General features: G+C 40.3%; 1 non-coding gene across 1 annotated transcript; it reads right to left on the reverse strand.

Moving 5' to 3' along the window:
* Positions 1-22,241: 22,241 nt before the first annotated feature.
* Positions 22,242-22,349, reverse strand: LOC130978730 (small nucleolar RNA R71). Its single transcript, XR_009086347.1, has one exon. It is a non-coding gene; the product is annotated as a small nucleolar RNA R71 (small nucleolar RNA).
* Between the last annotated feature and the right edge of the window lie 299 nt (positions 22,350-22,648).

Raw genomic sequence — 22,648 nt, forward strand, 5'->3', positions numbered from 1 at the left:
AGATTAGAACTTTCGTTGTGTTGGTGAACAAGTGTGGGGTTGCTGAAGAGTGTGTGAAGAGTGCAGCCGCTAAGAAGGGAAGTCACAAAGGATCATTCCCACAGAACCGAGGGAAGAGCATTGCACCTAGAGGTCCGGCTTTCAAGAGGAGAGGTTCCTTTAGGAGGCCCAACAGCAACAACTCCCAAGGGAAAAGGTTTGGGAAGCAACCTCAGAATGATCAAGTTTGTACTAGGTGTGGAAGTCACCATCCGAGAGCACCATGCAAGGCCGGATGGGGTTTGTGCTACAACTGTGGAAAGGCAGGACATAAGCTCCCATGGTGTCCGGAGCGGCAGAAGCAGGGTGCTGGGAAAGCACAACAAACTGGTCGGGTGTTCACCACCTCAGCTGTGGGTGCAGATGGATCCGAGACACTCATTCGAGGTAACTGTGAAATGGCTGGTCAAACTTTAAATGCTTTATTTGATTCTGGAGCATTGCATTCATTTATTGCATTTGAGAAAGCCCACGAGTTAGGATTGAAGATCGTAACCTTAGGTTATGACCTAAAAGTGTACAATGCTACCCATGAGGCCATGGTAACTAGGCTAGGATGCCCGAAAGTTTCGTTTAGGTTCAAGCAGCGTGATTTTGTCCATAATTTAATCTGCTTACCGATGATCGGCCTTGACCTTATCTTAGGATTGGACTGGTTATCGAAGAACCATGTCCTGCTTGATTGTTCTACAAAGTCGGTGTACTTTATGCTGGAAGATACAGAAGGGCCGGTCGTGGTGAATAATTATTACTTGAATTCGATGATGGTGAACTGTTCCAGAACCGAATGTCAGGGTATGCTGTTGTTAACCGCGGGTGTTTCGGGTGATGATCAAAGGTTAGAACAGATTCCGGTTGTGTGTGAGTTTCCAGAAGTATTTCCCGATGATATTGATGAGTTTCCACCTAACCGAGAGGTTGAGTTTGCTATTGAATTGGTGCCTGGGACAGGCCCAATCTCATGTGCTCCTTATAGAATGTCACCGTTAGAAATGAACGAGCTAAAGCCTCAGTTAGAGGATTGGTTGGGGAAGAATTTTATACGACCAAGTGTCTCTCCGTGGGGTGCTCCAGTGTTACTGGTGAAGAAGAAGGATGTGAGTATGCGGCTCTGTGTGGATTACAGGCAGTTGAACAAGGTTACAATAAAGAATAAGTATCCATTGCCGAGAATTGATGATCTCATGGATCAGTTGCAAGGAGCTGGAGTTTTCTCCAAGATCGATTTGCGATCCGGTTATCACCAGATAAGGGTGAGGGGTGAGGATATCCCTAAGACCGCTTTTAGGACTCGTTATGGTCATTACGAGTACACTGTAATGTCTTTTGGGTTGACGAACGCTCCTGCGGTATTCATGGATTACATGAATAGAGTTTTCCGTCTGTTTCTGGATAAATTCGTTGTTGTCTTCATTGATGACATACTGATTTATTCCAAGACTGAAGAAGAGCATGCGGAACACTTGAGGACTGTATTGCAGATCCTAAAGGAGAAGAAACTCTATGCAAAACTGTCTAAGTGTGAGTTTTGGAAGAGTGAGGTGAAGTTTTTAGGCCATGTGGTGAGTAAGAAGGGAATAGCCATAGATCCAACTAATGTGGAGGCGGTGATGGATTGGAAACAACCAACTACCGTAACGGAGATAAGGAGTTTTCTGGGCTTAGCTGGCTATTACCGAAGATTTAACAAGGGCTTTTCACAGATAGCTTAGCCAATGACAAAGTTAACCCGCAAAGACACTCCGTTTGTTTGGACTCCTGAGTGCGAGGAGAGCTTTCAGACATTGAAGAAAAAGTTGACCACTGCACTTGTGTTAGTGTTACCCGTGCCGAATGAGTCATTTGAGGTGTATTGTGATGCCTCATTAAAGGGTTTAGGGTGCGTGCTGATGCAGCACCATAATGGGGTGGCGTATGCCTCACGACAGTTGAGACCTCATGAAGTTAGTTACCCTACGCACGATTTGGAACTCGCTGCGGTTGTGTTTGCCTTGAAGGTGTGGAGGCATTATCTCTAGGGGGTTAAGTTCCAAGTTTTCTCTGATCATAAGAGCTTGAAGTACCTCTTTGATCAGAAAGAGCTTAATATGAGGCAGGGAAGGTGGATGGAATTGTTGAAAGACTACGACTTTGAGTTACATTACCATCCGGGAAAGGCGAACGTAGTGGCGGATGCGTTAAGTCGGAAGTTGTTATATGCGGCTTGGATGATGCTTCAAGAGGAGAAGTTGCTCAAGGGATTCGAGAGTCTGAAAATTGGTGCTCGAAAAGTATCCGGAACTTTGTGTTTGAGCCGATTAGAAATCTCAAGTGACTTTAAGTCCGAACTCCTAAAGGCTCATCAAAATGATGAAGCGTTATGGAAAGTGTTACCGGCCATTGAACAAGGAAAACAGTGGAGGGTGTCAGCAGAAAAAGATGGGTTATGGAAATTCAAGGGTAGGATTATTGTGCCGGATGTTGGCACCTTGAGGCATGATATCTTAAAGGAGGCACACAAAAGTGGATTCTCCATTCACCCGGGAAGTACTAAGATGTACCATGATCTAAAGGCGATGTTCTGGTGGCCGGGTATGAAGAATGATGTGGCAGAATATGTTTCAAAGTGCTTAACTTGTCAAAAGGTAAAAATTGAACATCAAAGACCTTCCGGGATGTTGCAACCTTTAGAGATTCCACAATGGAAGTGGGAAAGTATTGCAATGGACTTTGTGTCGCCAAGGACTAGGGCTGGTTTTGATGCTATCTAGGTGATTGTGGACCGACTGACGAAGTCAGCTCACTTTTTACCCATTCGGATGACTTACACCCTTGAGGAGCTAGCACGGTTATACATAAAGGAGATTGTGAGACTTCATGGTGTACCTGCTACTATAATCTCTGATAGAGATCCTCGTTTCACTTCAAGGTTTTGGGGTGCATTTCAGAAAGCTTTTGGAACCTGATTAAGCTTGAGCACGGCTTACCATCCTCAAACAGATGGTTAATCTGAGAGGACGATCCAAACACTAGAGGATATGTTGAGAGCTTGTGTTTTGGACCAACCGGCGAGTTGGGATCGGTATATGCCATTAGTGGAGTTTGCATACAATAATAGTTATCATGCGAGCATCGGAATGGCTCCGTATGAGGCCTTGTATGGGAGGAAATGTCAATCTCCGCTATGTTGGTATGAAGCTGGAGAGAAAAGCTTGTTGGGATCGGAAATGATAGCTGAGACTACTGAACAAGTCAAGAAAATCCGAGATAGGATGCTTACGGCGCAGAGTCGTCAAAAGAGTTACGCCGATCAGAGGTGAAAGCCCTTAGGATTTGAGGAAGGAGACCATGTTTTCCTTAAGGTTACTCCGGCTACAGGAGTAGGTAGGGCGATTAAGGCAAAGAAGTTGAATCCTCGATACATTGGTCCATTTCAGATCCTAGAGAGGATTGGACCGGTGGCGTATCGGATGGCTCTACCACCTCATCTTTTGAACCTGCACGACGTGTTTCACGTGTCGCAGCTTCGGAAGTACACTCCTGATGCTAGCCATGTGTTAGAACCTGAATCGGTTCAGTTTAGGGAAGATTTGACGCTTCTAGTAGCTCCAGTCAGAATTTATGATACTAGTATCAAACGGTTGCGTGGAAAAGAGGTTTCTTTAGTAAAAGTGGCTTGGAGTCGAGGCGGTATTGAGGAACACACTTGGGAACTTGAGTCGGAGATGCGAACGGATTATCCGCACTTATTCTCAGGTAATTGCATTTGAATTTTGTGGGCAAAATTCCCAATTAGGTAGGTAGAATGTAAAACCCGGTTAATTAACGGCTAATTAACCCATAAATGAGAATTTATTCTAGAAAGCCCAAAATGTGATTTTTGTGGCTAAATGTGATAGAGGAGATTGATACGAGAATTTCGGTACCAATTTTATAGAATTCGGACCAAGATTGGACCGAACGGGCCAAACCAGGACAACCGGATCCAAAGTGGGTCCTTGGCCCAACATAACTAAATCAAAACCCTAGTTTTCAGCACTCTCTCTCCTCATTTGAGACACTAAACACGCTGAAATGGAGGCCATGGAGGGAAGAACTCTCTCTCAAGTTCTTTCTCTCACTTGATCTTCAAACCACCATAACTTTTGATCTAGAGCTCCGATTGCCGCTCCGTTTGCGGCCACGCGTTCATCGCGGAGAGCTCTACAAAACCCATACAATCAATCTTGAGGTAAGCCACGTTTTGCTCTTCGAAATTCCAGCCTTGTTTTCGAGTTTTATGAGCAAAAATATTGAGATTTTGGGCTCTTTGATGTTATAGGACCCAACACTCTTGAAGGAGAAGGTTAATCTTGTCTCCTTGGACCTTGGGTGTGGTAAGATTCCCAACCCTAGTGTAATTTGTTGTTCTATGATGTTTGGGTATTGAGATGTTGTGTGTGGGTATGATGATTGTGGCTTAGGTTGTGTATGTGTGAATATTGGAGCTTGATTGGTGATATTGAAAAGCTTGGAAAGGGTTTGGTGGTGAAAAATCTGTTCTTGGAGGTGTTGAGGCCTTGAGAGCTTGTGAATAAGTGATTTGGAAGTGCTCCGGTTGAGCTTGGGAAATCGGCTAAGGTATGGTTTCGGTTTCCCGTATCTAATATGTAATGTGGTAGGAAATACTTAGGCTAGAGGCCCTAAGATAGGCATTGAATGGTTGATGTTGTTAAATGATTGAGATATATGATGTGGTCATATATGTGATGATGATTATTGATGCCTTAATGGTATGATGTATGAGAAGTATGCATGTTGTGATATATGCTTGATGATTGGTTATGGTTGAATTGTGGGTTGAACCATGTTGATGGTGAATATGATATTGATTATGTATAATGATGGTTAATTGGAATTGGTGTTGTTGAAAATTGGCATGAGGAAGAGTATATGATATGTCAATGTGTTTGGGTTTGAGCCACTTGGGTGAAGTGGGTTAAAATGATGGGATAGCGATTTTGTAAATCGTGGTAATATGTCAATGTGTGAGTTGAGGAGGCTTGATGTTGAATTCGATATATTTTGATTGATTTCAAAGAAAAGGGATGAAATTGGCATGTTTTGATTGATTTTGAAAAGAGTTGAAAATAGCTTGTTTTGAAAATGGCACTTGGTGGTTTTGTATGAAAATATGGTTTTTGGGCATACTTTGGCGGAACATAACTTGGACTACGGATCTCTGTTTTGTACCAAATCTGTTTAGAAATGAAATTGGATCCGGAATGTCCATGCCGTTCGAAGAATGGGTGAAAAACGATTTAAAATGAGAAAGTTATGTCCGTCGGAAGATTGGGGTTTAAATCTGTGAATTTTGCAGCTTTTAACTTAGAAAATTTTTAGCAGAATGACCCCTTGCGCGTGGGCGCACCTGGCGCGTACGCGCCGATCTTCTAGAAAGTGCCACCCACGCGTGCGCGTGATGTGCGCAGGCGCGCCGATTGTGCTGCACCTAATGCCCAGCCATTTTCCAGAGAGTTATGCTAGAACTGTGCCAGTGTTGTGCCTGGGGCACGAGAACACCCGCGCGTACGCGTGGTTGACGCGTGCGCGTCGATTGGCAAATTTTAATCCACGCGTTAGCGTGCATGACGCTTGCGCATCAATGAGTTTCGAGGCCATCCACGCGTGCGCGTGGAGTGCGCGTACGCGTGGCCCTGTTTTCATCCCAAAGTTGATTTTTGAGTTTTAAAAGCCAAATCTCATACTTCTAAGCCTCCGATCTCACCATTTATGTCTTAAATCATTATGATATACCTAGCGTGAGAAAAAGGGCTAGTGAATGTGGTAACTTGCGAGTGAAGCAAGGGGGAAATATGTATGATCATTGAGGATCAAAGATGATTATGTGAGATGCGGAGAATGGCGGTGGAGGTGCTTGTTATGCCATGGGCCGAAGGGCCGTAAATGTTAATGAATTGGCTGGTTATGGATTTAACCGTGAGCCGGATGGCTAGATTATTGCCGTGTGACGGCGGAGCCATGTTTATGGCTAAGTATAAATGCATATATGCTGTTGAATGAATTGTGAATGTTTGCACTTCCACCATCGGAGATGAGGGTTTCCCTGGGTAGTAGCAGTGGCTAGCCACCACGTGCTTCAGGTTGAGACTCGAAGCTCTGTTAACCCTTTGTCGTAAGTGTGGCCGGGCACTGTGAAAGGCCCGGATGAGCTCGCCCCCGTAAATATTCACCAGTGAGGGTGATGGATATGGATCATGTTTATGATCAAGTTTATGATGAGTATAACTCGAGTTGGGGATACGCGACAGAGGGACAGTCCAATGGTTAGCGACCAGGACTTGTCGGGTTGGCTCTATAACTGACAAGATGATATCATCAGCCACTAGGGACAGGCATTCATCATATGCATACTAAGTAAATTGTTTGAGATTGCCTATTTGACTGCATATTACTTGCTAATTGTCTAAATGTCTTAACTGCTCCTATTTGTATATTCTTTGTCTGATATAACTGTGTTTGCTATAATATACTCCTGCTGGTGGTTGGGAGGTTTGAAGGAATTGGAAAGGGAAGTATTAGTTAGACGGAAGAATCTTTAGTCAGATGCCCTTATATGGTTTAGCTTGTTTATAAGCTTTGAAATCATCTGGAGGAAGTTCTAGGATTGCCTTTGGCTTTTCTCTATTATTATGTATTATATATGTGGAAGCTGTTACCATGCTGGGGACCTCTGGTTCTCACCCATGTGGATTTTGTGGTTTTTCAGATGCATGACGTGAGGTTTCCCACTGAGGCATGCTGGAGACTTCTAGATTTGCGAAGATCCTTTGTTCTCGGGACTATGTTTCGGTTTATATGTTTTGCTTAGATACTTTTATCTCCATTAAATAATACAAACTGTGATGACTCCTCTTATGGGAGATTTTGGAGAATAGGTTTTATGTATTTGTGTCCCTTTGGGTTTCCTTTGGGGTTTTCATTATTTTATCATATGTATATATTGCTATGCTCGGATCGGTTATCTTCGCAGCCGGATCTTGAGTCTTGATATTCCTGTTTTTGACACTCCTTTGTATATATATAATCTCGCGTTGGGTTATCCCTGTTCGTTACGTTAACGATCGGAGTGTTGCGCTTTTGAGTTGCGGTTTTTTGTTTACCCCTTTTTCTACAAAGGCTCCTAGTTATAATCAATCATTCATACTACTATACGTACTAAATTTTTCTTTTAGAGGTCGTAATACCTTGCCATCTCTGAATTATGACTTAAGCATAAGACTCTGTATGGTAGGGTGTTACAGTGTCACTGAAAGGGTGGAAGATATTCGGGTGAGAACAAACCACACGTTCTCAATAGGGACAGGAATACCATCAAAGCAAAGAAATACTTGCAAATAGAATTAGTTTCATTTTAAAAGTAGTTTATCCTTGAAATAACCTTTTGAAGAATGCTTCATGGAAAGTATTACTTTGAAAAGCCGTAAGGAAACTTCTTTTGTTTACAAAATAGTACGGTGAATAATTTATAATTGAAAAGGACCACAAGCGTATCAAAAGGGCTTCCTACCCGATAACCTACTCCATTCAAATATAAAACCGGATATAGGTACAACGTGTATTCTGATTCTTTTATCCAACACTCCGTTCAGCCCATCTCTTCCATTACCACAGTCTATCAGCATATCACTCAGCAATTCAGTATAAAACTCAATTTTCAGCAAACATCTCATTATCAATATCAAGTACAACCCTTAACGTTACCACTGCCAGCATGAGGGACCTCTCAGTTATTAAACACAAACAAGACAAAACAAGTCATACTCAATTAGAGAGTACAGATAGAGCAAATAGGTCAATTAGTAGATAGATGCAATTATTCAATTAGGCAAACCCACAAATAAGATTCACACCCAAACAATACACACAAATACAAATAATACATGCCTACCCTATGGCTGATGAGTCTCATATGTCGGTTATAAAGCCAACCCGACAAGTCCTGGTAGCTAACTGTGGATGGAACACCAAACACGGAGCAAGTGGGACGACGCCGCAACCCTTTCATCTTACCCGCGTACCCGGAGCAGGGGACAACCTCACCACTGTCTCTTACCCAGGCGGTGCTACAATTCTTGCCTCGGAGCAAGCGGTGATAGAACACAGCCCTTGCATCTTACCCGAAGCCTCGAACTATTCCGGAGCAAGTGGATAACACCACTGCATCTTACCCGGAGTCACATCAGAAACATATTTTCATTATCATTACAATTCATCTTCATACATCAATTCATTCACGATTCATACTTGGAGCAAGTGGATAACACCACTGCATCTTATCCAGTGTCCTTGCCTCTTACCCGGAGTAAGTGGATGACACCACTGCGTCTTACCCGAAGGTATATCACAATTAAATTCGAGTTCATTTTTATTATTATTCCAATTCCTTCACAATCATTAATGCATTAATTCATTTTCCATAAATTCTCAATATCTCTACACTTCTTAATCATATACCCGGCACTTCTATCTCATTTAATCATATGCATATACATACTCCACCATAAATCAATATGTATCATAGCCATCCGGCTCACAACATAATACACAACCAGCCATAATTCACTAACAAGCACAACCCTTGCTACTACCCAGGTAGGTGCATCACAATCAGAATCATATTCATTATCGTTTCATAATCATAATCAATCTCATCATCAATCTCATTCTCAATCTCAATCTCGTATTCAATCTCATTCTCAATCTCAATATTATTAAACTCGCCTATCATCGCCCTTCATCGTTATATTTAATTACTATTCATCATCACAATCACTCTTAGTCTCAAGCATAACCTTCAAACTTACACTACTATTCCCAAATCCTTGAATTTATATTTAAATTACTATTTTAAAGTCTCTGACTAGTTAACAAAATTTTTTTTTGGTATTTTGAAAAATCAAATAGGTTAAAATCATAAATCAATCAAATCATAGAAATCCGATTTTCTTTGAAATCCTTTAGAACATCCGTTTTGGAAATTTTAACCAAATCAACTCCAAATCCTTAGAAAAATTTCGGCAGCACCTCCCCTAAAAACTGGAGTCTGCCACCCATCACGGGTCCTTTCTTTTCAATCCTCAACACAACCAAAACCAGCCTTTCAATTTAACAATTCCAAATCCATTATTCAAAACCATTTATTATCAATTTCTATCCAAATTCCAAAATCAGTGCATTCAACCAATTTTACCGAAAGTTCAGGAATAATCAACTCCAAATTCTTTAGAAAAATTTCGGCTGCACGTCCCCTAAAAGCTGGAGTTTGCCACCCTTTATGGGTCCCCTCTTTTCAACTTTAACTCAAGAAAACCAACGTTTCAAGTCAATATTTTTAAATCCATCATTTAAGACCAATCATTATCGTTTTAAATAAAAGAAAACCGAAATCCAAAGATTCAACTCATTTCATCCAAAAATCCAGAACTCAACAAATTTGATAACAACACAACATATCAATATCAACAGAAAAATCATTCACATCATAGGCATTAATCTATTTGCATTAATCTACTAAACTCATCAGGTATTTAAAACCCCAAAACATTTTCTTATTAAAACAAACCCTACCTTAAAGTCGAACCCCTTATAGCTTAACGCGTTAAGAGTCCTCTTTCTATTCTTAACTCATGGCAGCAACCTCATTGATTCCCAGGCAATATCAACAGCGATAATCAAGGTTCACAGCAACAACAATTTATCTGACAAAAAATTGGAATTAACGCGAAATGGATATTAAACGAAATTACAACATAATTGTCAATAAAGTATTGTGGTAAAAAGGCAACATAATGGCCCTCAAAAGCATTGCTTTTTCAGCAAAAAAGTGTTGCCTTGATCTAAGGCAACGGCCGCATCTGCAACGCTCCTAAAAAATGTTGCCTTAGGTCCAAAAGTGTTGCCATAGATCAAAAGCATCCTTTTGTCAGCCTTTAGGCAACACTTTTTAAATGTTTTCTTAACCTGAAAATGTTGTAGTGTTTGGGGGTTGGGTGAGGGCTTGAACGCTTGTGGTAAAGTGATTTTGTGCATGGAGGATAATCGGTCAAGGTATGGTTTCGATTTTTTTTATGTAGTATATAATGTTTCGTGAAACATAGGCTAGTGGCCTTTAAGATAGGTTTGAATAATGTGGTTGTATAATTAATTGTATATAAATTCTATGTTTGATTGAGGTTTAGATGGAGGTTGTATGAGTTTGAATAATATGATATGTATATATATGTTGGTAGATGATGATTATTGAAGAGTATGATGCCTTGATGAGTTATAATGTTGGGTGTTGAGGTTGAAGATGATTGTGGATGATGATATAGATTGTTGGTTGTTGTGGTTCATGTTGAGAATAAATGATTGAGGAATTTTGGTGTGAATTTAGGAGGAATTGAAGTTGAAGGACGTGAGTATTAAGAGGCTTTGATAGTTAAGTGACTGATCAATGTTTGGGGAGTGTCTATAATGATTTTGGGGTTGTTTTGAGTATTTTTGAGTTGGTTGGGTTTGGAAGTTTTGGAAAATTTGAGAATTGTCTTCGTTGGTAAAAATCTGTTTTTGGTGAATTTTGGTGGATCATAACTTGAGTCTTTGTTTTTGAAATTGGTTGAAAATTGTTTTAAATTAAATATTATTTATGTGCACGCGGGCGTGCTGTCTTCAACATGTGCGTACGCGCGATAGGGGGTGCGTATGCACAACCCCTGCTTTTGCAGAAAATGTGTTTTTCTTCACTTTTGAAGACTCCCTAGCTTTCCAAACTTCCATAACTCTTCTTTAAGACTTATGTCTAGTAATTAGACTCTAAGACTTGTGAAGATAGGCTAGTTAATATAAATTGGTAAATTTCTGTATGAGTTTAGAAGACAAAGAATTATGTTCCTGTAGTTGTAGGTGAGCGGGCAGAATACTATATTAGTGGTGACTCAGAGGGCTTGAGAGGTGATGATAGTTAATGATAAAATTGAGGGAATGAAAACTAGTGATAATTGAGATTTTTGGACTGGTTGGATGTTGAAGGTGTGCCAAGTACTATATCCTTGGACGATTTATGATGAAACTATTGTTGTTGTCGTTGTTTTACTTTTCTGCCACAAGAATGTGCCAGACACTATATCCTCGAAGCATGAAAGTGTGCCAGGCACTATATGCTTGGAATGATAGTGTGCCGGGTACTATATCCACGGAACAAAAGTGTGCCAGGCGCTATATCCTTGGACGTGGCAGAAAGGTGACATCCAAAAGGCTGTGTCGGGTTTGCATTTATGGACCGACAAGTGATATCTCGAACCAATAACACAGGCATTAATCATGTGCATTATTATGTGTTTTTTTTTGCTTTGCCTACTTGTATCTCTTGCCTAAACGTATAATATGCTTACTTGCTAATTTTTTTACTCGCTGTACATGTATATTATTTGTGTCTTACTTGCTTGAATTATATGTGATTGTTTGGTGCTGAGGAGGTTAGGTAGGTGGTGGCAATGGAATATCGCAAGGAGGTTAGGATGGTGAAGGCTGTGGGATACAACGGTGTGATTAGTATTAGTTAGGAATTCCCTATATTTAGATAACCCTGTTTATGGTTTATGGTTTAAGTTGTTTATTTTTGTTAAGCTTGAATATCTGTTGATGTGAAGTTCTAGGATTATCTTTGGCATCCTGGAACCTTATATCTTATATATTTGGCACTGTTACCATACTAAGAACCTCTGATTCTCATACCATATGTTGTTGTTGTTGTTGTTTTTTCAGATGCAGGTGGTAACCCACCTCGGTGAGTTTGTGAATGGTGACAGAGTGGTGTATCTGTTATTATATTGTAGTTTCTCTCACTTTTGTTATTATACTCTGTTGCCGTAGAGGCTTACTTTGAGAGATAAGTTGTATAAGTTGTTTTAACTCAAAAACTTGATTATGTCTGTACATGACTAGTCGGTCTAAACTACGCGGACTGTGGCTAGTACTCTATGATTATGATATATATATATATATCTTGACTATTGTTATATTAAGTCTCATGTTGTATCTTATGCCTATATATTTTTAGTTATCGTGTGTAATCGCTTCACGCTTTGTAATCTCGCTTTATGCAGATTTGAACTTTATTCCTTCATCGGGCTCCTAGTATTACTATTTCCTTCTATATTTATAAATGTGTGAGCTTTAGAACTGTTGTGACTCCTTATTATCCTTCGCTTTACGGCTAGAGGTAGAACTTAGGGTAACAGGGTGTTATATTTATGGTATCAGAGCGGTTCATCCTCGTGACCCTGAAGGATAGACCGATTGTGCTTCATTGCATACTCTGGGTTAATTTTCTTTCATGCTATTTAGGTTATCTGCTTGATATGCATAGCATGCTTGTTTATGAGTCCCTTTTTGGGATAATTGAAACACTAGACTTGAGATATCGAGATTGATTACTTTGATATCGATTGTTTGATGTGGACAGGAACCTAAATGGCTACTCATGGATGAGGTCGTTCCCATACACGAAGAGACAGTGAGAATTGTAAAACTTGATAAATTAGTAAATAATTAGCAAATAAATTTATTACTATTTTAACAAATTAGAAAATATAATTTTATAGTTTAATGACATAGAGCTAATTAAAATAAGAATTTTGATACTAATTTTTAAGAATTTGGCCTAAGATTAGGCCGAACGGGCCGAACTGGGCAAATCGGGCCCGTATTATGCCCAAGGCCCAACTCAAAGAACTAATACTCATGAGCTTCAACTCATTTCCCTTCGGCCACACATTGAAACACGCTGAAGCAGCCTTGGGAAGGAAAGAACATAGAGCACCAACATGAAACCCTTGGTTTGATTTCAATCCAACATAATTTTTCACTTTGAGCTCCAATCGCCGCACCGTTTGTGACCACACGTTCACAGCGACGAGCTCTACAAAGCCCAGTACTCCATTAGGTAAGGAAGCCACGTCTTCATTTCCAATTTCTTCCCCCTTGACATTGAAAATTAATGAGTTCATGTGTTGAGATTTGGTTAACTCTTGATGTTTAGGATCATATTGACCTTGAGAATATGTTGGGTCTTGATTTGGTCTTCCGTTGGTAGGGTGAGGAACGTTTAATCCTTTTCAAGTTATCTAATTAGTGAACCTTATGGTAATTTTAGTGTTATTTTGTGAAATTAGTTTAGATTTTGCATTTTGGACACAAATTGGTGGAGTTGGAGATTTGATATTGGATTTTGGGAAACCAGAGACCCGTTTGGTGTGACCTTGGAAGCTTGGGTTTTCCGAAATAGTGACAAATGGCGACGTTCTAGGTTTTACGAGGAATCATCCAATGTATGGTTTTGGTTTCCTGTATATAATATGTAATGTATCATGAAAATTTAGGTTAGATGACCACAAGATAAGTTGTATGATATGGAAGATTGAGGATTAGTGAATTGTTGTTAGTATTGTTGAGTTGACTGGTTGGATTGTATATTGAATGTATATGTATGTGTGTTGTAGGATTGGGTATGATGATGAATGTTGATGGTATTGGTGCACGAAATTGTGATCTCTACTTTTCACAACTCAAACAATCCCTCGTAATGGCTCCAAAAACTTGGTGCTCAATACCAAGGTCTAAACATAATTTCACAACTTTGCACAACTAACCAGCAAGTGCACTGGGTCGTCCAAGTAATAAACCTTACGCGAGTAAGGGTCGATCCCACGGAGATTGTTGGTATGAAGCAAGCTATTGTCATCTTGTAAATCTCAGTTAGGCAGATTCAAATGGTTATGGAGGATGAATGATTAAAAGATAAATAAAACATAAAATAAAGATAGAGATACTTATGTAATTCATTGGTGAGAATTTCAGATAAGCGTATGGAGATGCTTTGTCCCTTCCGTCTCTCTGCTTTCCTACTGTCTTCATCCAATCTATCTTACTCCTTTCCATGGCAAGCTGTATGTAGGGTTTCACCGTTGTCAATGGCTACCTCCCATCCTCTCAATGAAAATGTTCAACGCGCTCTGTCACAGCACGACTATTCAGCTGTCGGTTCTCGATCATGTCGGAATAGAATCCATTGATTCTTTTGCGCCTGTCACTAACGCCCTACAATCGCAAGTTTGAAGCTCGTCACAGTCATTCAATCCTTGAATCCTACTCAGAATACCACAGACAAGGTTTAGACCTTCCGGATTCTCTTGAATGCCGCCATAAATTCTAGCTTATACCACGAAGATTCCGATTAAGGGATCCAAGAGATATCCACTCAATCTAAGGTAGAACGGAGGTGGTTGTCAGGCACACATTCATAGGTGAGAATGATGATGAGTGTCACGGATCATCACATTCATCAAGTTGAGGAACAAGTGATATCTTAGAACAAGAATAAGCCGAATTGAATAGAAGAACAATAGTAATTGCATTAACACTCGAGGTACAGCAGAGCTCCACACCTTAATCTATGGTGTGTAGAAACTCCACCGTTGAAAATACATAAGAACAAGGTCTAGGCATGGCCGAATGGCCAGCCCCCATGATCTAAGAACTAGACGTCCAAAAATGAGAATACAATAGTAAAAGGTTCTATATGTAGAGAACTAGTAGCCTAGGGTTTACAGAGATGAGTAAATGACATAAAAATCCACTTCCGGGCCCACATGGTGTGTGCTTAGGCTGAGCATTGAAGCTTTCATGTGTAGAGACTTTTCTTGGAGTTAAACGCCAGCTTTTGTGCCATTTTGGGCGTTTAACTCCCTTTCTTGTGCCAGTTACGGCGTTTAACGCCGGGCAGTTTTGAGCTGATTTGGAACACTAGTTTGGGCCATCAAATCTCGGGCAAAGTATGGACTATTATACATTGCTGGAAAGCCCAGGATGTCTACTTTCCAACGCAGTTCAGAGCGCGCCAATTGGGCTTTTGTAGGTCTAGAATATTCACTTCGAGTGCAGGGAGGTCAGAATCCAACAGCATCTGCAGTCCTCTTCAGCCTCTGAATCAGATTTTTGCTCAGGTCCCTCAATTTCAGCCAGAAAATACCTGAAATCACAGAAAAACACACAAACTCATAGTAAAATCCAAAAAAGTGAATTTTAACTAGAAACTAATAAAAATATAGTAAAAACTAACTAAAACAAACTAAAAACATACTAAAAACAATGCCAAAAAGCGTATAAATTATCCGCTCATCACAACACTAAACTTAAATTGTTGCTTGTCCCCAAGCAACTGAAAATCAAATAAGATAAAAAGAAGAGAATATGCAATGAATTCCAAAAACATCTATGAAGATCAGTATTAATTAGATGACTAGGGCTTTTAGCTTTTTGCCTCTGAATAGTTTTGGCATCTCACTCTATCCTTTGAAATTCAGAATGATTGGCTTCTATTGGAACTCAGAATCCAGATAATGTTATTGATTCTCCTAGTTAAGTTTGATGATTCTTGAACACAGCTACTTTATGAGTCTTGGCCGTGGCCCAAAGCACTCTGTCTTCCAGTATTACCACCGGATACATACATGCCACAGACACATAACTGGGTGAACCTTTTCAGATTGTGACTCAGCTTTGCTAGAGTCCCCAATTAGAGGTGTTCAAGGTTCTTAAGCACACTCTTTTTGCCTTGGATCACGACTTTATTTATTTTTCTTTTCCTTTTTCCCCTTTTTTTTCGTTTTTTTATTCACTGCTTTTTCTTGCTTCAAGAATCATTTTTATGATTTTTCAGATCCTCAATAACATGTCTCCTTTTTCATCATTCTTTCAAGAGCCAACATTCATGAACAACAAATTCAAAACACTTATGCACTGTTTAAGCATACATTCAGAAGTCAAAGTATTGCCATCACATCAAAATTATTAATCTGTTATAAAATTCAAAATTCATGCAATTCTTCTCCTTTTCAATTAAGAACATTTTTCATTTAAGAAAGGTGATGGATTCATAGGACATTCATAACTTTAAGGCATAGACACTAAGACACTAATGATCATAAAACACAAACATAGATAAACATAAGCATGAAAATTCGAAAAACAGGAAAATAAAGAACAAGGAGATTAAAGAACGGGTCCACCTTAGTGATGGCGGCTTGTTCTTCCTCTTGAAGATCTTATGGAGTGCGTGAGCTCCTCAATGTCTCTTCCTTGCCTTTGTTGCTCCTCTCTTATGATTCTTTGATCTTCTCTAATTTCATGGAGGAGGATGGAATGTTCTTGGTGCTCCACCCTTAGTTGTCCCATGTTGGAACTCAATTCTCCTAGGGAGGTGTTGATTTGCTCCCAATAGTTTTGTGGAGGAAAGTGCATCCCTTGAGGTATCTCAGGGATTTCATGATGAGTGGGATCTCTTGTTTGCTCCATCCTTTTCTTAGTGATGGGCTTGTCCTCATCAATGAGGATGTCTCCCTCTATGTCAATTCCAACTGAATAACAGAGGTGACAAATGAGATGAGGAAAGGCTAACCTTGCCAAGGTAGAGGACTTGTCCACCACCTTATAAAGTTCTTGGGCTGTAACCTCATGAGCTTCTACTTCCTCTCCAATCATGATGCTATGAATCATGATAGCCCGGTCTATAGTAACTTCGGACCGGTTGCTAGTGGGAATGATTGAGCGTTGGATAAACTCCAACCATCCCCTAGCCACGGGCTTGAGGTCATGCCTTCTTAGTTGAATCGGCTTCCCTCTTGAATCTCTCTTCAATTGAGCGCCCTCTTCACAAATGTTTATGAGGACTTGGTCCAACCTTTGATCAAAGTTGACCCTTCTAGTGTAAGGGTGTTCATCTCCTTGCATCATGGGCAAGTTGAATGTCAACCTTACATTTTTCGGACTAAAATCTAAGCATTTCCCCCGAACCATTGTAAGCCAATTCTTTGGGTCCGGGTTCACACTTTGATCATGGTTCTTGGTGATCCATGCATTGGCTTAGAACTCTTGAACCATTAAGATTCCGACTTGTTGAATGGGGTTGGTAAGAACTTCCCAACCTCTTCTTCGGATCTCATGTCGGATCTCAGGATATTCACTCTTTTTGAGTTTGAAAGGGACCTCGGGGATCACCTTCTTCATGGCCACAACTTCATAGAAGTGGTTTTGATGCACCCTTGAGATGAATCTCTCCATCTCCCATGACTCGGAGGTGGAAGCTTTTGCCTTCCCTTTCCTCTTTCTAGAGGTTTCTCCGGCCTTAGATGCCATAAATGGTTATGGAAAAATAAAAAGCAATGCTTTTACCACACCAAACTTAGAAGGTTTGCTTGTCCTCCAGAAAAAGAAGAAAGAAGAGAGTAGAAGAAGAAGAAATGAAGGAGATGGAGGTGGCTTTGTGGTTCGGCCAAAGGGAGAGAAGTAGTGTTTAGGTTGTGTGAAAATGAGGTGGTGAAGATGGGTTTATATAGGAGTGGAAAGGGGTGTATGGTTCGGCCATTATGGGTGGGTTCGGGAGGGAAAGTGGTTTGAATTTGAATGGTGAGGTAGGTGGGTTTTATGAAGGATGGATGTGAGTGGTGAAGAGAATAGTGGGATTTGATAGGGGAGGGGTTTTGGGGAAGAGGTGTTGAGGTGATTGGTGAATGGGTGAAGAAGAGAGAGAGTGGTGGGGTAGGTGGGGATCCTGTGGGGTCCACAGATCCTGAGGTGTCAAGGAAAATTCATCCCTGCACCAAGTGGCGAGCAAAAATGCTCTTTATGCCAATTCTGGCGTTAAACGCCGGGCTGGTGCCCATTTCTGGCGTTTAACGCCAGCTTCTTGCCCTTTACTGGCGTTTAACGCCAGTCTGGTGCCCCTTTCTGGCGTTACTATTTTTCTTTCTGTTTTTCATTCTATTTTTGCTTTTTCAATTGATTTTGTGACTTTCCATGATCATCAACCTACAGAAAACATAAAATAACAAAGGAAAATAGATAAATATAACATTGGGTTGCCTCCTAACAAGCGCTTCTTTAATGTCAGTAGCTTGACAGTGGGCTCTCATGGAGCCTCACAGATACTCAGAGCAATATTGGAACCTCCCAACACCAAACTTAGAGTTTGAATGTGGGGGTTCAACACCAAACTTAGAATTTGGTTGTGGCCTCCCAACACCAAACTTAGAGTTTGACTGTGGGGGCTCTGTTTGACTCTGTTTTGAGAGAAGCTCTTCATGCTTCCTCTCCATGGTTACAGAGGGATATCCTTGAGCCTTAAACACAAGGGATTCTTCATTCACTTGAATGATCAATTCTCCTCTGTCAACATCAATCACAGCCTTTGCTGTGGCTAGGAAGGGTCTGCCAAGGATGATGGATTCATCCATGCACTTCCCAGTCTCTAGGACTATGAAATCAGCAGGGATGTAATGGTCTTCAACCTTTACCAGAGCATCCTCTACAAGTCCATAAGCTTGTTTTCTTGAATTGTCTGCCATCTCTAGTGAGATTCTTGCAGCTTGTACCTCAAAGATCCCTAACTTCTCCATTACAGAGAGAGGCATGAGGTTTATTGATGAGCGGATAATTTGTACGCTTTTTGGCATTGTTTTTAGTATGTTTCTAGTAGGATTTAGTTAGTTTTTAGTATATTTTTATTAGTTTTTAGTTAAAATTCACTTTTCTGGACTTTACTATGAGTTTGTGTGTTTTTCTGTGATTTCAGGTATTTTCTGGCTGAAATTGAAGGACCTGAGCAAAAATCTGATTCAGAGACTGAAAAGGACTGCAGATGCTGTTGGATTCTGACCTCCTTGCACTCGAAGTGAATTTTCTGGAGCTACAAAAGCCTAATTGGCGCGCTCTCAACGGCGTTGGAAAGTAGACATCCTGGGCTTTCCAGCAATATATGATAGTCCATACTTTGCCCAAGATTTGATGGCCCAAACCGGCGTTCAAAGTCACCTTCAGATTTCCCAGCGTTAAACGCCGGAACTGGCACCAAAGTGGGAGTTAAACGCCCAAACTGGCACAAAAGCTGGCGTTTAACTCCAAGAAGAGTCTCTACACGAAAATGCTTCATTGCTCAACCCAATCACACACCAAGTGGGCTCGGAAGTGGATTTTTATGTCATTTACTCATCTTTGTAATTCTTAAGCTACTAGTTCCCTATAAATAGGACCTTTTACTATTGTATTTAAATCTTTTGATCACTTTAGATCTCTAGATCATCTTTGGTCATCTAGTTCTTAGATCATTTGGGGGCTGGCCTCACGGCCATGCCTAGACCTTGTTCTTATGTATTTTCAACGGTGGAGTTTCTACACACCATAGATTAAGGTGTGGAGCTCTGCTGTACCTCGAGTATTAATGCAATTACTATTGTTCTTCTATTCAATTCAGCTTGTTCTTGTTCCAAGATATCACTTGTTCTTCAACTTGATGAATGTGATGATCCGTGACACTCATCATCATTCTCACCTATGAACGTGTGACTGACAACCACCTCCGTTCTACCTTAGATTGGGTGAATATCTCTTGGATTCCTGATACACGATGCATGGTTGATCGCCTGACAACTGAGCGCTCGCCTGACAAACGAGCCAGCCATTCCGTGAGATCAGAGTCTTCGTGGTATAGGCAAGAACTGATGGCGGCATTCAAGAGAATCCGGAAGGTCTAACCTTGTCTGTGGTATTCTGAGTAGGATTCAATGATTGAATGACTGTGACGTGCTTCAAACTCCTGAGGGCGGGGCGTTAGTGACAGACGCAAAAGAATCACTGGATTCTATTCCGGCCTGATTGAGAACCGACAGATGGATAGCCGTGCCGTGACAGGGTGCGTTGAACATTTCCACTGAGAGGATGGGAGGTAGCCACTGACAACGGTGAAACCCTTGCATAAGCTTGCCATGGAAAGGAGTAAGAAGGATTGGATGAAGACAGTAGGAAAGCAGAGAGACGGAAGGGACCAAGCATCTCCATTCGCTTATCTGAAGTTCTCACCAATGAATTGCATAAGTATCTCTATCTTTATCTTTATGTTTTATTCATATATCACCCATACCCATTTGAGTCTGCCTGACTAAGATTTACAAGGTGACCATAGCTTGCTTCATGCCAACAATCTCCGTGGGATCGACCCTTACTCGCGTAAGGTTTATTACTTGGACGACCCAGTGCACTTGCTGGTTAGTTGTGCGGAGTTGTGATAGAGAGTTGAGATTGCAATGAGCGTACCATGTTGATGGCGCCATTGATGATCACAATTTCGTGCACCAAGTTTTTTGGCGCCGTTGCCAGGGATTGTTTCGTGTGTGGACAACTGACGGTTCATCTTGTTGCTTAGATTAGGTAATTTTTTTTCAGAATTTCTTTAAAAATGAATTCTAGAGTTTTATGATGATCTGTTGAAATCTGGCTGGCTGAGAAGCCATGTCTAATCTTATTGGACCGAGGTTTCAACTGATCATCACAAGAGCTTGTTGATCTCTATCAATCTTGCTATTGGAGCAATGATCTGCTAAGGCTTGGCTGGCCATTGGCCATGTCTAGTGTTTTGGACCAAAGCTTTCTTAGAAAGCTTGGCTGGCTGTGAAGCCATGTCTAATTCCTGGACCGGAGTCTTAGACTAGCATTGCAATGATTCCTGGAGTCCAAATTAAGAATTCTGAAACCTTTATTTTCTATTTCCATATAATTTTCGAAAAATCCAAAAAAAATTTCAAAATCATAAAAACCAAAAATATTTTATGTTTCTTGTTTGAGTCTAGTGTCTAATTTTAAGTTTGGTGTCTTGCATGCATTGTTTATTTGATCTTGGTTCTATTTTCAAGTCAATAGTACAGGGAACTGAAGATTCAGAACATGCAGCAGAGGAATTACACAGAAAAAGCTGGGCGTTCAAAACGCCCAGTGAAGAAGGACAGACTGGCGTTTAAACGCCAGCCAAGGTGCCTGGTTGGGCGTTTAACGCCCAAAAAGGTAGTGCATTGGGCGTTAAACGCCAGAATGTGCACCATTCTGGGCGTTTAACGCCAGGATGGCACAAGAGGGAAGATTCTGTTTTTAATTCAGATTTTTTTTCAAGTTTTCAAAGTTTTTCAAAATCAAATCTTTTTCAAATCATATCTTTTCAATCAAATCTTTTTCAAAATCAATTTCTTTCCTTTTTCAAAGATACTTGCTAACAATTAATGATTTGATTGAACAATTCAAGTATGTTGCCTTTTTTGTTGAGAAAGGTTTAATGTTTGAATCATATCTTTTCTTGTTAGGCAAGTCATTAATTTTTAAAATCAAATCTTTTTAAAATCGTTTTCAAATCATATCTTTTCAATCATATCTTTTTAAAAACCATAACTTTTCAATCAAATCTTTTTAATCACATCTTTTTCAAAATAGTTTTCAATCATATCTTTTTAAATTCTAATTTCAAAATCTTTTTCAAAAATTACTTGATTTCTTTCCCACTCCCGGTTTTCGAAAATCAATTAAAGTTTTTCAAAATGTTTTCAAAATCTTTCACTTAATTTTCGAAAATTTCTTCCTCTCTTCTCACATCCTTCTATTTATGGAGTACCACTCCTTCTCAATGCACAATTCGAACTCTATCTGATTAAGTTCGAATTCTTCTACCTCTTCCTTCTAATTTTCTTCTTCTCTGACACTTCAAGGAATCTCTATACTGTGACATAGAGGATTCCACATTTTCTTGTTCTCTTCTCTTTCATATGAGCAGGAACAAAGACAAAAGCATTCTTGTTGAAGCTGACCCTGAACCTGAAAGGACCTTGAAGCGAAAGCTAAGAGAAGCTAAGGCACAACTCTCTGTAGAGGACCTAACAGAAATCTTCAAAGAAGAAGACATGGCAGCCGAAAACAACAACAATGCAAACAATGCAAGGAAGGTGCTGGGTGACTTTACTGCACCTACTCCCGACTTCTATGGGAGAAGCATCTCTATCCCTGCCATTGGAGCAAACAACTTTGAGCTTAAGCCTCAATTAGTTTCACTAATGCAACAGAATTGCAAGTTCCATGGACTTCCATTGGAAGATCCTCATCAGTTCTTAGCTGAATTCTTGCAAATCTGTGACACTGTCAAGACTAATGGGGTTGACCCTGAGGTCTACAGACTTATGCTATTCCCTTTTGCTGTAAGAGACAGAGCTAGGACATGGTTGGACTCACAACCTAAAGAAAGCCTGGACTCATGGGAAAAGCTAGTCAATGCCTTCTTGGCAAAGTTCTTTCCACCTCAAAAATTGAGTAAGCTTAGAGTGGAAGTCCAAACCTTCAGACAGAAGGATGGAGAATCCCTCTATGAAGCTTGGGAAAGATACAAACAATTGATCAGAAAATGTCCTTCTGACATGCTTTCTGAATGGAGCATCATAGGTATTTTCTATGATGGTCTCTCTGAACTATCCAAGATGTTTTTGGATAGCTCTGCTGGAGGATCTCTTCATCTGAAGAAGACGCCTACAGAAGCTCAAGAACTAATTGAAATGGTTGCAAATAACCAATTCATGTACACTTCTGAAAGGAATCCTGTGAACAATGGGACAAATCAGAAGAAAGGAGTTCTTGAGATTGATAATCTAAATGCCATTCTGGCTCAGAACAAGATATTGACTCAACAAGTCAATTTGATTTCTCAAAGTCTATCTGGAATGCA

The sequence above is a fragment of the Arachis stenosperma genome, chromosome 4 (genome assembly GCF_014773155.1).
Source record: "Arachis stenosperma cultivar V10309 chromosome 4, arast.V10309.gnm1.PFL2, whole genome shotgun sequence".
Lineage (NCBI taxonomy): Eukaryota > Viridiplantae > Streptophyta > Magnoliopsida > Fabales > Fabaceae > Arachis > Arachis stenosperma.